The 12,590-nt window shown below is 46.2% G+C and overlaps 1 protein-coding gene across 2 annotated transcripts in view; it reads left to right on the forward strand.

Moving 5' to 3' along the window:
• Nucleotides 1–12,590, forward strand: part of CDK4 (cyclin dependent kinase 4) — a 78,962-nt gene that overhangs the window by 18,146 nt on the left and 48,226 nt on the right. The window lies entirely within an intron of this gene.

A 12,590-nucleotide genomic window follows, 5' to 3' on the forward strand; every position in this document is an offset into this window, starting at 1 on the left:
TTGGACCACTCCATCTCCAACCTGCTGATGACAACAAGCGATTTCAAATTTTTTCGCAAAGAAATCAAAACCCATCTATTCAAAAAATTTATACAGATGTCATAACTCCAACCTGGATTCCCCTCAGTGTGACTCCCCCATCCTCCCTTCTTCACCCGTTACCCTTCCTCTCAAAGCCCAAGCTTGTCAACTGCTTCCCTATCTGCATATATATATTGAAACTGCACTATATCCTATCTGTACAGCATCCCAAATTGTATATCCATTGGAATAGCCCAATCCTCCTTGCTCTATCCCATTCCCTAAACTATACTATACCATTCTTCTTGTAACTCCTCTGGAAATGTTCTTCTTATCGTAGAAGTCTCTTTGTAATCATCCTGGAAATGTCCAGATGTCTCTTTTGTAATCCGCCCAGAACTGCAAGGTTGAGGCGGAATAGAAATCAGTAATGTAATGTAATATAATCGGTTAACTGCTATTAACTTGCATCACTAGTCCAGACTAATGCTTCTTGACCATTATAAAGGTTGCCAGTATAAAGTATAAAGGTTGCCAGTATAAAGGTTGATGCAGGCTAGAATCATTCTGTATTTTCTGCCTCCAGCAGATGATGAGGTTGGCTGGTGAGAGAGGTCAGATGACTAAGGCTTGCAGCTTCAGGGCTGCTCTGGGAGCCAGAAGCTCCTGAAGTTAGGACTACAGTCCATAGTCTAGTAGAGCCAGGCAATTGCACAGGAGTCTCTTTGCCCCAGGCTAAGCTCTTCAATTCCAGCTCACTGGGTGAGTGGGCATGCGGGTGTAGAGCCTCTAACAGCAGAATGGGGGGAGGGGGATTATTGGTAATATGCTCTGCCTTCCCAGGCCCCTGCAGAAATTCAAAAATTGGATGATGGCTTCTCGTTGTTCCCCTAGCTTGTCTAGGTTCTGTGTAGCTTTTAGAAGACGAAAGTGCATTATAGCCCCAGTAGACTGGCCCAGTCCTGCAGTAGTTAGTTGGGTTCTGGGTCACCAGAAGGAGGGGATTTCACCGCTGAAGCTTGCCAATCTAATATTGCAGCCTTACCTATGACTCCTGCAAGCCGTACAGAAGCATAACTGCACTGCTGGCTCTCTTGTCCTCCATGTCAGGTCTACACCAGACTGCTCAAGTCAGATCTAGCAAAAACACAGCTCTCGGTTCCAGATTGCATGGCAGCCTCCTGGCACCTATGACTGTCATTAGAACATAAGAATTGTCGCTGCTGGGTCAGACCAGCAGTCTATCATCCCAGCAGTCCGCTTCCGCGATGGCCCTTAGGTAAAGGACCAGAGCCCTAACTGAGTCTAGCCTTACCTTCATATGTTCTGGTCTAGCAGGAACTTGTCTGACTTTGTCTTGAATCCCTGGAGGGTGTTTTCCCCTATGATAGCCTCTGGAAGAGTGTTCCAGTTTTCCACCACTCTCTGGGTGAAAGAACAACCTTGCGTTTGTACGAAATCTATCCCCTTTTAACTTTAGAGAGTGCCCTCTTGTTCTCCCTACCTTGGAGAGGGTGAACAACCTCTCTTTATCTATTAAGTCTATTCCCTTCATTATCTTGAACGTTTCAATCATGTCCCCTCTCATTCTCCTCTTTTCAAGGGAGAAGAGGTCCAGTTTCTCTAATCTCTCGCTGTATGACAACTCATACAGCCCCTTAACCATTTTAGTCGCTCTTCTCTGGACCCTTTAGAGTAGTACCATGTCCTCCTTCAAGTACAGCAATAAGTGCTGGACACAGTATTCCAGGTGGAGTCGCACAATGGCCCGGTACAGTGGCATGATAACCTTCTCCGATCTGTTCGTGATCCCCTTCTTAATCATTCCAAGCGTTCTATTCGCCCTTTTCACCGCCGCATTGTGCGGACGGCTTCATCGACTTGTCAACCAGAACTCGCAAGTCTCTTTCCTGGGAGGGTCTCTCCGAGTACTGCACCAGACATCCTGTATTCGTGTACAAGATTTTTGTTACCGACATGCATCATCTTACACTTATCCACATTAAACTTCATTTGGCATGTCGCAGCCCATTTCTTGAGCGTGTTTATGTCCTGTTGCAGATCATCGCAATCCTCCTGCATCTTCACTACTCTGAATAACTTCATATTGTCTGCAAAATTAATCATCTTGCTCGTCATTCCAATTTCCAGGTCGTTTATAAATATTTTGAAGAGCATTGGCCCAAGCACTCCACTGGTGACATTTTTCCTTGTCCATATACCCCCACTCTCTGTTTTCTATCCGCCAACCAGTTTTTGATCCACGTGAGTAGTTCACTCTAAATACCATTGCTCACAAGTTTTCAAAGTAGTCGTTCATGTGGGGCCTTGTCGAACGCCTTCTGAAAATCTAGATATACAATGTCAACCGGGTCATCCTTGTCTAGCTGCCTGTTAACTTCCTCGAAAAAGTGCAGCAAGTTCGTCAAGCAAGATCTTCCTTTGCTGAAGCTGTGCTGACTGGTCCTCATCAGATTGTGTCCGTCAAAGTGGTCAATGATGCGGTCCTTTATCAGCGCCTCTACCATCTTTCCCGGTACCGAGGTCAAATTCACCGGTCTGTTGTTTTCCGGATCTTCCCTCAAACCTTTCTTGAAGATCAGCATAACATTTGCCACTTTCCAGTCTTCCGGAATCCTTCCCAATTTGATTGATAGATTGGTTATTAGTTGAAGCAGTTCAGCTATAACCTCTTTCAGTTCCTTAATTACCCTCGGATGGATGCCATCCGGTCCCGGGGATTTATCATTTTTAAGCCTGTCAGTCTTGCCTGCATACCTCTTCTAGACTGACCATCAACCCAGTCAGTTTCCCGCCTTCACTTCCTAGGTATAGTCTGTCAGCTTCTGGTATGTTGCGTATATCCTCTTCTGTAAACACAGATGCAAAAAATGATCAATTTGTCAGCAATGGCTTTGTCCTCTTTCAGCACTCCCTTTATTCCATGGTCGTCCATGGCAGCAGTGAAGGTCCCATTAAGTTTCAGAAAGTGGTTATACTGGAACTGGGAGAGGTCTGTGGATCAGCCACCTGCTTTTAGGGGAGTCCCTCATAGGGGATCCTTGGAACTCTGGGGAAGAGCCCCTGCAGTCTCTCCCTCAGAGAGGATGATCTTGAAGCCAAAGAAAAATACCTAGGGGGAGAAGCATGGTTCTTCCTTGGTGACACTATTTAAAATACCCTGTTCTCAGCCCTCCAGATCCCTCCTCAGGGTCAAAACAGCCATCTGATGGGGACACCATTTTGGAGGTCAGCAGAAATCCTTCTACAGAGTTCTCTTGCAAATGGTCTTAACTGAGTGGAGACTCCTTTAAGGCTACAAGTTGCCTGGGCAGGCTATGCTCTCTGCAACCTGAGAATTTGGAGAACCTGTTCCACCTCCCCAGGATTAATGCCGCAGTCATGGCTTGTAAACAAGACAATGACTATCCCAGGAGAAGGGGGTGCTGCCTTGAAGGATTCTCACAATAGGAAGGTAGAACAGTTCCTCAAGCAGGCTGCCTTGTTTCTGGCCTTGGGAGTTCAAACCTCATTCTGGGTCTGAACAGGGTATGTTGCTTGAGCCCACCTCTTTTTGGGCACAATAGCTCCCTGCTTTAGAGCAGATGGGAGGTGCCTGGAGTCACCTTCATGCAGACACTCTGTACATCTGATTTGCAACTCTAGTCAGATGATTGCAGGCTGCGGCCACCAAAGCAGATGGCTGTGGCTCCAACACTTGAGTGGCAGACCCACCCTTTTCTGCTATGAGTGGGTCCTAGAAGTAGTGCAGCAAGTTTATGACCTGGAGTTTGCCAGATACATTTCGGACACCTTTTGTCCTTTCTATATGGGAGTCTAAGAAAGACATGGGTGTTGCAGTTGATGCTAAATCACTTAATCTGCTTGGTGATAGCCGGTACTGCCCTTGTTGAAGGAGCTTGTTCAGTGTTCTATTTATTTTGTGATTCCAGAAAAAGGCAGGTGGAGCCTCCCTACTTTGTATCTGAAGGGGGTCAATGCCTTCTTACAGGACCCTCACTTCCACATGGAAACTTCACAATCATGTCCATCAGACTGGATGAGTTTCTTACCTGCCTGGATCTGATGAGGCCTTCCTTTACATTCCCGTTGGGCAACACCATAAGCGCTCCCTGCAGTTTTGCATTTAAGCAGTCCATTTTCAATTCAAGACTCTGCCCTTTTGGCTTGCAACAGTGCCTCACACCACCTCCAATGTGATGGTAATGATGGACATTCTCCGAGAACAAGCAGGAAGATGATCTTACATGTGGGGTAATGTCATCTTGATAGAACCCATGTGGGAATGCTGCCCAGCTTATTTTCTTGAAGCTGTTGGAAGCATTGCACTGCCATCCTGCAAGACCTTGTCTGTCTTTTTCTGTGGAGCAGTACAGACCTGTTTTTTGGTCGTCCTCCAGCTTGCATCAGATTTTCCCCTGAAGTCTTGAAACGGGGGTCTTCAGTCTACATATTCACATCTTGCTACTGTTTAGAACAAGAATCCTAACTGTTTGGTCAGACAATCCTTCAGAATCTGCTTTGAGGTCTGGAATCCAACTCCACTTCCCTGGGCTCATTTTCTGTTCTGGGCTGCCTTGAAAAAAAATTGCTATGGCAAGTTGCTAGCTATTCAGAACCAGGTTTTTGTTTAACTTAGTTTTTTTAGCTAGGAATTTTTACATGTAAAAATATTATCCTTCTTGTCCTAGGATTTCAGGTTGAATGTTCTTCAATACCTATCCACCTCCCCTTGGAGTGGAATTTTATCTGCAGGTGGCAAGATATGTAGCACCATGCAATGCTTTCAAAAGCTTTGAGAAGATAAGTTGGGCATTGTTCCTGCATGGGCTTAATTGAGATGAAGTCATCATACATACAGGAATATTCGGTTCATAGTCTAAAGCGCGTGAGGTCAAAGGCGCGCCAACAACCGAGCGTGGACAACTGAGCGCAAGACTACATCGCGCCAAAGAAAAACCGTATTTTAAAGGGCTCCGACGGGGGGTGTTGGTGGGAAACCCCCCCACACTTTACTTAATAGAGATCGTGCTGGCGTTGTGGGGGGATTTGGGGGGTTCTAACCCCCCTCATACTGGAAACTTAACTTTTTCCATTTTTTAGGGAAAAAATTACGTTTTTAGTATAATGTGGGGGATTACACCCCCCCCAACATGGCAGCGTAAGGCAGCGCAATCCCTATTAAGTAGAGTGGGGGTTTCCCCCCCACGCCCCCCATCAGAGCCCTTTAAAATACGGGTTTTCTTTGGCACGATTAAACCCTGCGCTCAGTTGTCGGCGCGCCTTTGTCCTCGCGTACTTTTGACCCATCACCGAATATTCATCCTGCTGTCCTTGGAAGAGCACTTGCTACAGGGGAATAACTTTTTGTTCTCTCCAGAAATGGGAAATTCCTGGAATGCTCTCCTGAGGAAGGTGGTGGAGTACACAAACAGTGACGAATTCAAAATGGCATGGGATAAACAAGAGAGTATCTCTAATTAGAAAATAAATTACTTAAAATGATGGCTTCGGCTGTGAAGAACCAAGGCTGGAGCTAGACAGACATGCATGATCTGTGTCCCGTATATGGCAATCCAGTTTAGGATGGGCTGAAGAGGGCTTTGATGGAATCTCTAGTAATTGGAACATGGGGACAATGCTGGGTAAACTTTGATAATTTGTGTTCCACAAGTGACCAGATGGATTTATATAGGCTAGAGTGGGCTTTGGTGGCAATTCCAGTAGTTGGAACTAGAGAATGATGCAGGGAAAAAATTTGTCCCCATCCCCATGAGCTCAGTACCCCATCCCTCACAAGCTATCTGATCCCATCCGCACAGGCCTCAAATAGTTATGATTTTATACTGAACTTATTTTATAAAAGAAACAATATTCTGTGCAATTGTCATTTTATAAACAAATAATACACAGCAAGGATCAACAGAACTCCTATCTCTCCTCCCTTTCCCTTCACAAATATCCCTTCCACTTTTGAAAACTGAATAAGCCAAATTATTACAGAATGCTACACAGAAAAATCATGCTAACAGAATACCACAGTCACACATGTTAGGGGAGTGCAACTAGGGCATCTGTCCCTTGGTCAGAAAGAGCCCTAAGCCGGCTGGAAGCTAAAGAAGCACGGCCTGGACTTTGCAGTCCCAGATGCTCTAGCAGGATACATATTTCAAATCTGATATATTCTAATCACAAAATAGAAAATTTATTTTTTTCTACCTTTTTGGTGTTTCGTCATTTTATTCTTTAAATCCTATTGTGTCTCAGACGCTGGTCTTTGTTTTCTTTTTTTCTTCTCTTAACTCACTTGCCAGGGTCTCCTGACCATTTAACATTTCTTCTTTCTCCATGCTCACCATCCATCTTCTATCTCTGTGTATTGTTCCCCATGTTCAGCATCTCCCTTCTGTCTTCTATATGTCCCTTTCTAGTATTTCCCCTGTTCCCATCTCCCTGCCTTCATCTCACCATTCTATGATCCCCTCCCATGGTGTGCAGGGAGTGGGGAAAGAGAGAGAGAGAGATCCAGGGTGCATCTCTCCCATTCCCTCTACTGCCACATCCAACATTTCTCCCTCTCATCCCCCGGATCATGTGCAGCATTTTTCACCACTGCCCACCAGCCCCATGCCTATTTCTTTTTCTATCGCCCCTTCCATCACTATGTCCAGCATTCCTCCCCCTCGCATCCCCTTCAATCTGTCCTTCTGTTCCCTGTCCACCACCTTATCCTGCATTTCTCCCTCTTTCTTCTCTTCCCCATGTATCTCTCCCTCTCTCTCCCCCCAACAATATTCCTCTTTCTTTCTTTCTTTCTCCATATTCACCATCTCTTTCCCTCACTCACACATTCATGCCCAACAATTTGCCGATGTCCCAATGTGCTCCTTCCCCTTCCTTTGTCTCACGTTATCCCCTCTCTCCCCTGTTCCCTTCAGGGCCATCCAGCTGGGCATGCCCCCCTCTGACGAAGCCGACCTGCAAGGCTTCCCTCTAGTGTTAGCCTGGGATCCTAGTTACCTCTTTACAGGTGGGCTGCTCCTTCCTGCCTTCAGTCATACTTATTTTCCTCTCACTCAGACTCCTTTTCTATTCTCTCCCCTACCTCATCATTGTGCTCCCTCCCTTCTGTGTTCTACCACGCCTCCTCTCTCTCATGTCCCAAAGTGCACCTCTCCTGCTGCTCTCAGCTTTGTGAAGAGGAGGGAGCTAGCCAGAACAGATAAATACCCGCGGGAAGGGAGGCACTTGGGACACAGAGGGAGGGAAGGACAAAGAGGAGTACATTGGGACATGGAAGGGAGAAGCATGTAAGTACAAGTCTGACTTAAATCGGACGTTCTTCATATGTGTACAGGCAGTCCTCGGGTTGAGGTGGTTTTCCTGACCTTTTTTTTCCCCTTATGTATATATTCTTATTCCAACCCATTGGCATAGTAAAGGGGGGGGCATCAGCATCTCTCCTCTCCACACACTGCTCACTTCCCGCCCCTCCCCTGTTGTGTGTTTCTCTCCCTCCACCCCACCCCCTGCTTCTCGTGCTGGCCTTGGCCCTCCATCTGAAATCACTTTCTGGTCACGGGACCAGAAATTGTCCTCGGAACGAGAGCCTAGGATGGCGCAGGCAGCAGGTTAGTGAAGTTAGAGGTATGGGTGAAGGGAATGGGTGCGCATGCGTGGTGGGAGGGAGGGTGAAGGAGCTGGAGGCACCTCCCGCCTTCACTACGCCATTCTTCTAACCTGCACCAGCCCTTATGCTGTCAATAAAAGATTCAGTAGCTCTATCTCAGTGGTCTCAAACTCGAACCCTTAGTGGGGCCACATTTTGGATTTGTAGTACTTGGAGGGCCGCAGAAAAAATAGTTAATGTCTTATTAAAAAATGACAACTTTGCATGAGGTAAAACTCTTTATAGTTTATAAATCTTTCCTTTAACAGTTAAAGGAAAGATTTATAAACTATAAAGAGTTTTTTACCTCATGCAAAGTTGTCATTTTTTTAATAAGACATTAACTATTTTTTCTGCGGCCCTCCAAGTACCCTATTTTTTCTGCAGCCCTTACATTTAAAGTTTAATATCTTTCCTTTCTCAAAACTGACACATTTCAATCACTATATTGAAAATAAAATCATTTTCCCTACTTTTGTTGTCTGGTGACTTTATTTTTCTGTGCATTTAACTATGTTTCCAGGGTCTTCTTGTCCTTTGACTGGTTTTCTCTCCATCTTCACTTTCTGCCTTGCATCCATCTTTGTCATTAACTGCTTTCTTTTCAAAATCTACGTTTCCATGTCTTACCTTCCCTTCTATCTCTCTCTTCTTCTGACATCTTTCTTTCCCTCCTTCCTTCCTTCCTATCCCCTTGTCTGGCATCTGTCTCCTTCCCTCCCCCAACTTTTTATTTCTTTCACCCTGCCCCCTTCTTTCTTTCTCTCTCTCTCTCTCTCTCTCTCTCTGTGCCCCCTTTCTTTCTGTCTTTCTTTCTCCATGCCCCTTTCTGTTTGTGTCCCGTCTCCCTTCTTTCTTTCTGTCTCCCTGTCCCCCCTTTCTTTCTTTACTTCTCCCTGCCCTCCCCCAAGCCACTACCATTGGGGAACAGGCCGCACCGAGGTCTTAACTCTCCCTGCTTATCTTCCCCAGTGCGGGGCCGACCAATTCTCGCCACCCGACACCAATTCTAACGTCGGGGAGGGACTTCCGGGCCAGCCAGGCAGCGATTGGCTGGCCCGGAATTTCCTCCCCGACGTTAGAATTGATGTCGGGTGGCGAGAATTGGTCGGCTCCGAGCTGGGGAAGATAAGCAGGAAGAGTTAAGACCTCGGCGCGGCCTGTTCCCCGATGGTAGTGGCTTGGGGGAGGGCAGGGAGAAGTAAGACCTCGGGCGCTGGCCTGTTCCCTGATTGCGGTGGCTTGGGGGAGGGCAGTTGGAAGGGAAGTAGATTGGAGACCCCTGCTTTAGTCGAGGACAGATTGCGGGCCGCAAAATAGTCCCTGGGGGGCCGCATGTGGCCCGCGTGTTTGAGACCGTGGCTCTATCTTCATCTGCTGGTTGGGCAGGGAATACAGCCCATTGGTTTGGCCTGATGTAGTAGAACTCAAGGAAGGGAATTAACAGGTAAGAATAAATTTCTCCATTGCCTTCTACCTGGGGCTAAACTAACAGCAACTAACCAAGCAATCCAGGTTTAAATTTCTTTTGCTCATGTGATATGTTCCACTGCTCACATTTAGAGGGAACGTTCTGAAATTCCCATTAGAGAATGACACGGGGAAAAAAATTTGTCCCTGCCCCATCCTCGCGACTACTATCCCCGCAGCATCCATACAAGCCTCAGTGCTGCAATATTTAGCTTATTCCTTCCTTATAAATCAAAGTTCTGGCTGCTGAACTAGAAAAAGAGATGTTCAGCTGGCAGGGCTTTGTTTATAAAATTTTATAAACACAAACTAAACACAAACTAATATACTACTTTATCCTGAAGCAAAAAAAAAAAAATAAAACCCTTTTACCAATAAAGGGACCCGACACGGTCCGTGTTTCGGACAAACCTTCGTCAGGGGTCCATGGTAAAATAGGGGGGCTAAAAAATGCCACAAAAAAAATTGAAGAATCTCGACGGGATGCCTGTGTGTATCAAGTTCGCTTTACTGCTGTTGGCTTTTTTGGCGAACTTGATACACACAGGCATCCCGTCGAGATTCTTCAATTTTTTTTTGTGGCATTTTTTAGCCCCCCTATTTTACCATGGACCCCTGACGAAGGTTTGTCCGAAACACGGACCGTGTCGGGTCCCTTTATTGGTAAAAGGGTTTTATATATTGTGTTCTTGTCATATTAAAATTTGCCTGCATCTTGTACACAGTCTGCAGTTTTGTTTTGGTTGCTCCTGTTGTCTGCTTTCCTCATCTTCTCATTCAATTCCTTCCATGCAACTTCCGGTTGCGTCAGAGGAAAAGCTTCCGCCCACAGAGGCACGTGACTGCAGGCAGACTCCGGCGGCTTGAGCAAGTTGCTCTCTAAACTTAAAACGTGCTGCGAAGGTAAGGAGATACAGAAGATAGATTCAGCCGGTAAGGAGGGAGGGGACCGCGCATGATTGGTGATCGCGCACGTTCCCTCCCTTAACTGCTGGGACAAAGCCATTCACCGCTCCACGGGGCGATGGATGGCCTTGTCCCCGTACCTGCAATGAACACTTTTTCCCTCCTCAGTGGCTAGCCGTACGTGAAAGCCACCGTGTCATTCTCTAATTCCCATTTTATAGCTGTTTGAGCAGCTCCAGATTTTAATGTGAGCTTGATGGAGTAAACCTTAATATGGTCTGTAGTCAGTCTGATTAGTTAAAACTGGATTGATGTAACTGCCCATCAGTGGAAATGTTAAAATATTGAGCAAGCCCTGTTGTTCTTACCTAGGTGTGTACAAAGCTTATGAGCAGGGCTAATGGGTCTTATCCATGAGTCATGGATTTGATATACACTTCTCTCTCCGAATCCGCGGATTCGGTTATTCGGTTATTTTATTTATTTATTTATTTTTTTTAAAAAGCTAATTCTGGATCTTTCCGCCTCCCTTCTGGCATACCAGACCTTACCTGGTGGTCTAGCAGGCATTCGGGGCAGGAGCGATCTTCCTACGCTCCTGCCCCATGCAGATCACTCATAGAAAATGGCTGCGGGGAGTTCAGAACTCACGGCAGCCATTTGCTATGAGTGATCTGCATGGGACAGGAGCGTAGGAAGATCGCTCCTACCCCGAAAGCCCACTAGATCACCAGGTAAAGTCTGGGATGCCAGCGGGAAGATCCGTAATGAGGTGGGAGTGGGTCAGAGCCGGCCGAAAACTTATTCGCGATTTTTCACACTTCACGGTCTGGCTCTGCACCCAACCCCTACGAATACCGAGGGAGAATTGTACCGCTGTTTGAAACGAACAAGGTCCGTTTCTTGGTCCCGAAACCGCCCTGCAAACACCCTGTCATCTGTCCAGATATCTGGAGGCATTCCCCTTAGAAAGGAAAGATACTCAGACAGTGTCCTAAAGAGATTGCCTGTATTTTATTAGTTTACATCCATTTTTATATTTTTACATGGGTCAGTGGTAACCAACACAGGAAAAGGGGGTTGGACAATAAAAAGTGGGGTGGGTGAGTGAGCAGGATATGTGCTTCATTGTCTAAATCTAAAAGGTGTTAAAGCTTCCTTTATCTCTCTCAACCGGTACATGGCAGTGGGGGGGGGGGGGGGGTCGAACCTCCATTGTCTCAAACAGCTAACTTCATTAACAAGATTAAATGGCCTTTTCCCAGAACATCAAGAGAACAAACACAAACACTGTCTGTGTTTGAGCACCTCCAGCACAGACAGAGACAGAAGACTTATCCTTTCAAATGTGTCCTTTCACTGTTCTGTGCATACAACCAAAGCTACACAGTGCCCACCAGGTAGCTTAACTTGCAGAATGAATAATCGCATACAGAATGCATTTCCTAGTACAATAGGTGAGACATTTCTAGATATGTGGGTTATCTCCTAATAGCCATATGCAGAAGGAATCCACTCCAGATTTTTTTCTATATATCTCCTCTATTTTTCTGGGAGCTCTAGCACCACCTATAGTTTTTCCCTTCTGCATGCAGGCCTGAATATTTCTGTTCTGTTCTCCCTTTTTTCTTATTTGGTGTTTTTGTCTCATTTTCGGGTTTTCTTTGTCCTTGGAGCGTTTCTTCAGATGTTCCTGCGTAGAGAAGAAGTAGACTCTGGTCTTCAGCTGACAGGCCAATCCCTGGTGGTACTTCTTGGCCAATCTGCATTTGTGTCTTCAGAACTCGGGGCTACCTCCGCTTTTTCCTTACCTGTTTAGCAGGGGTTCAAGCGCAGGCTGTTAAGCGTCCTTTGTAGGCTCAGTGGTGTCTCACAGAGCGCAAGCTGTTTTTTGTCTCTACACACCCCTTGGCATGTCCATCAGTCTGTGGGGGTGAAGAAATGGTCAGGCACCATGTGTGACTGGCAGCCTGAAGATTAACATTAAGGAGTCATTCCCAGCATGAGGCAGTGATTTCTTCTATTCCAGCTACTGTAAGAGAGCTGAGGCAGGCTGCAGCACATTTCCAGCACAGGGCACAGTGAGTAAGCCTGTCACAGTCTGTGAGGCGGATCGGGTGGGGGGGGTCTGAATTTTGCAGAGTTCAGGGTTTTTGCATGTCCCCCTGTGTTTCCCCACCTGAAAAATCCTAAAATTTCCATTTTTGTACTTTTCTCTAAGTATGGAAAAAAAAATCACGATTCTGGCACAAATTTCTTAGCGGTGGCCATTTCTGGAGAAGGGAGGCTGTAGAGCCCCTCATAAGCTTCTTTTGGCTGGAATGGATTATGTTGCTGACGTCCTGTATGACCTTATGCAGGTCCTGGGTAGGCTGTCGGCGTATTAGATATCTCCTTGCAGAATGCTCTGGATTGAACAGTGGGCCGGTGGTTTTACTACTAAGGCTACTCTTGCTAGGCCTCCTTTTAAGTGGCATTTAGCAAGGGTTTGGACGATCTCATC

This window comes from Geotrypetes seraphini, chromosome 3 (assembly GCF_902459505.1).
Source record: "Geotrypetes seraphini chromosome 3, aGeoSer1.1, whole genome shotgun sequence".
Lineage (NCBI taxonomy): Eukaryota > Metazoa > Chordata > Amphibia > Gymnophiona > Dermophiidae > Geotrypetes > Geotrypetes seraphini.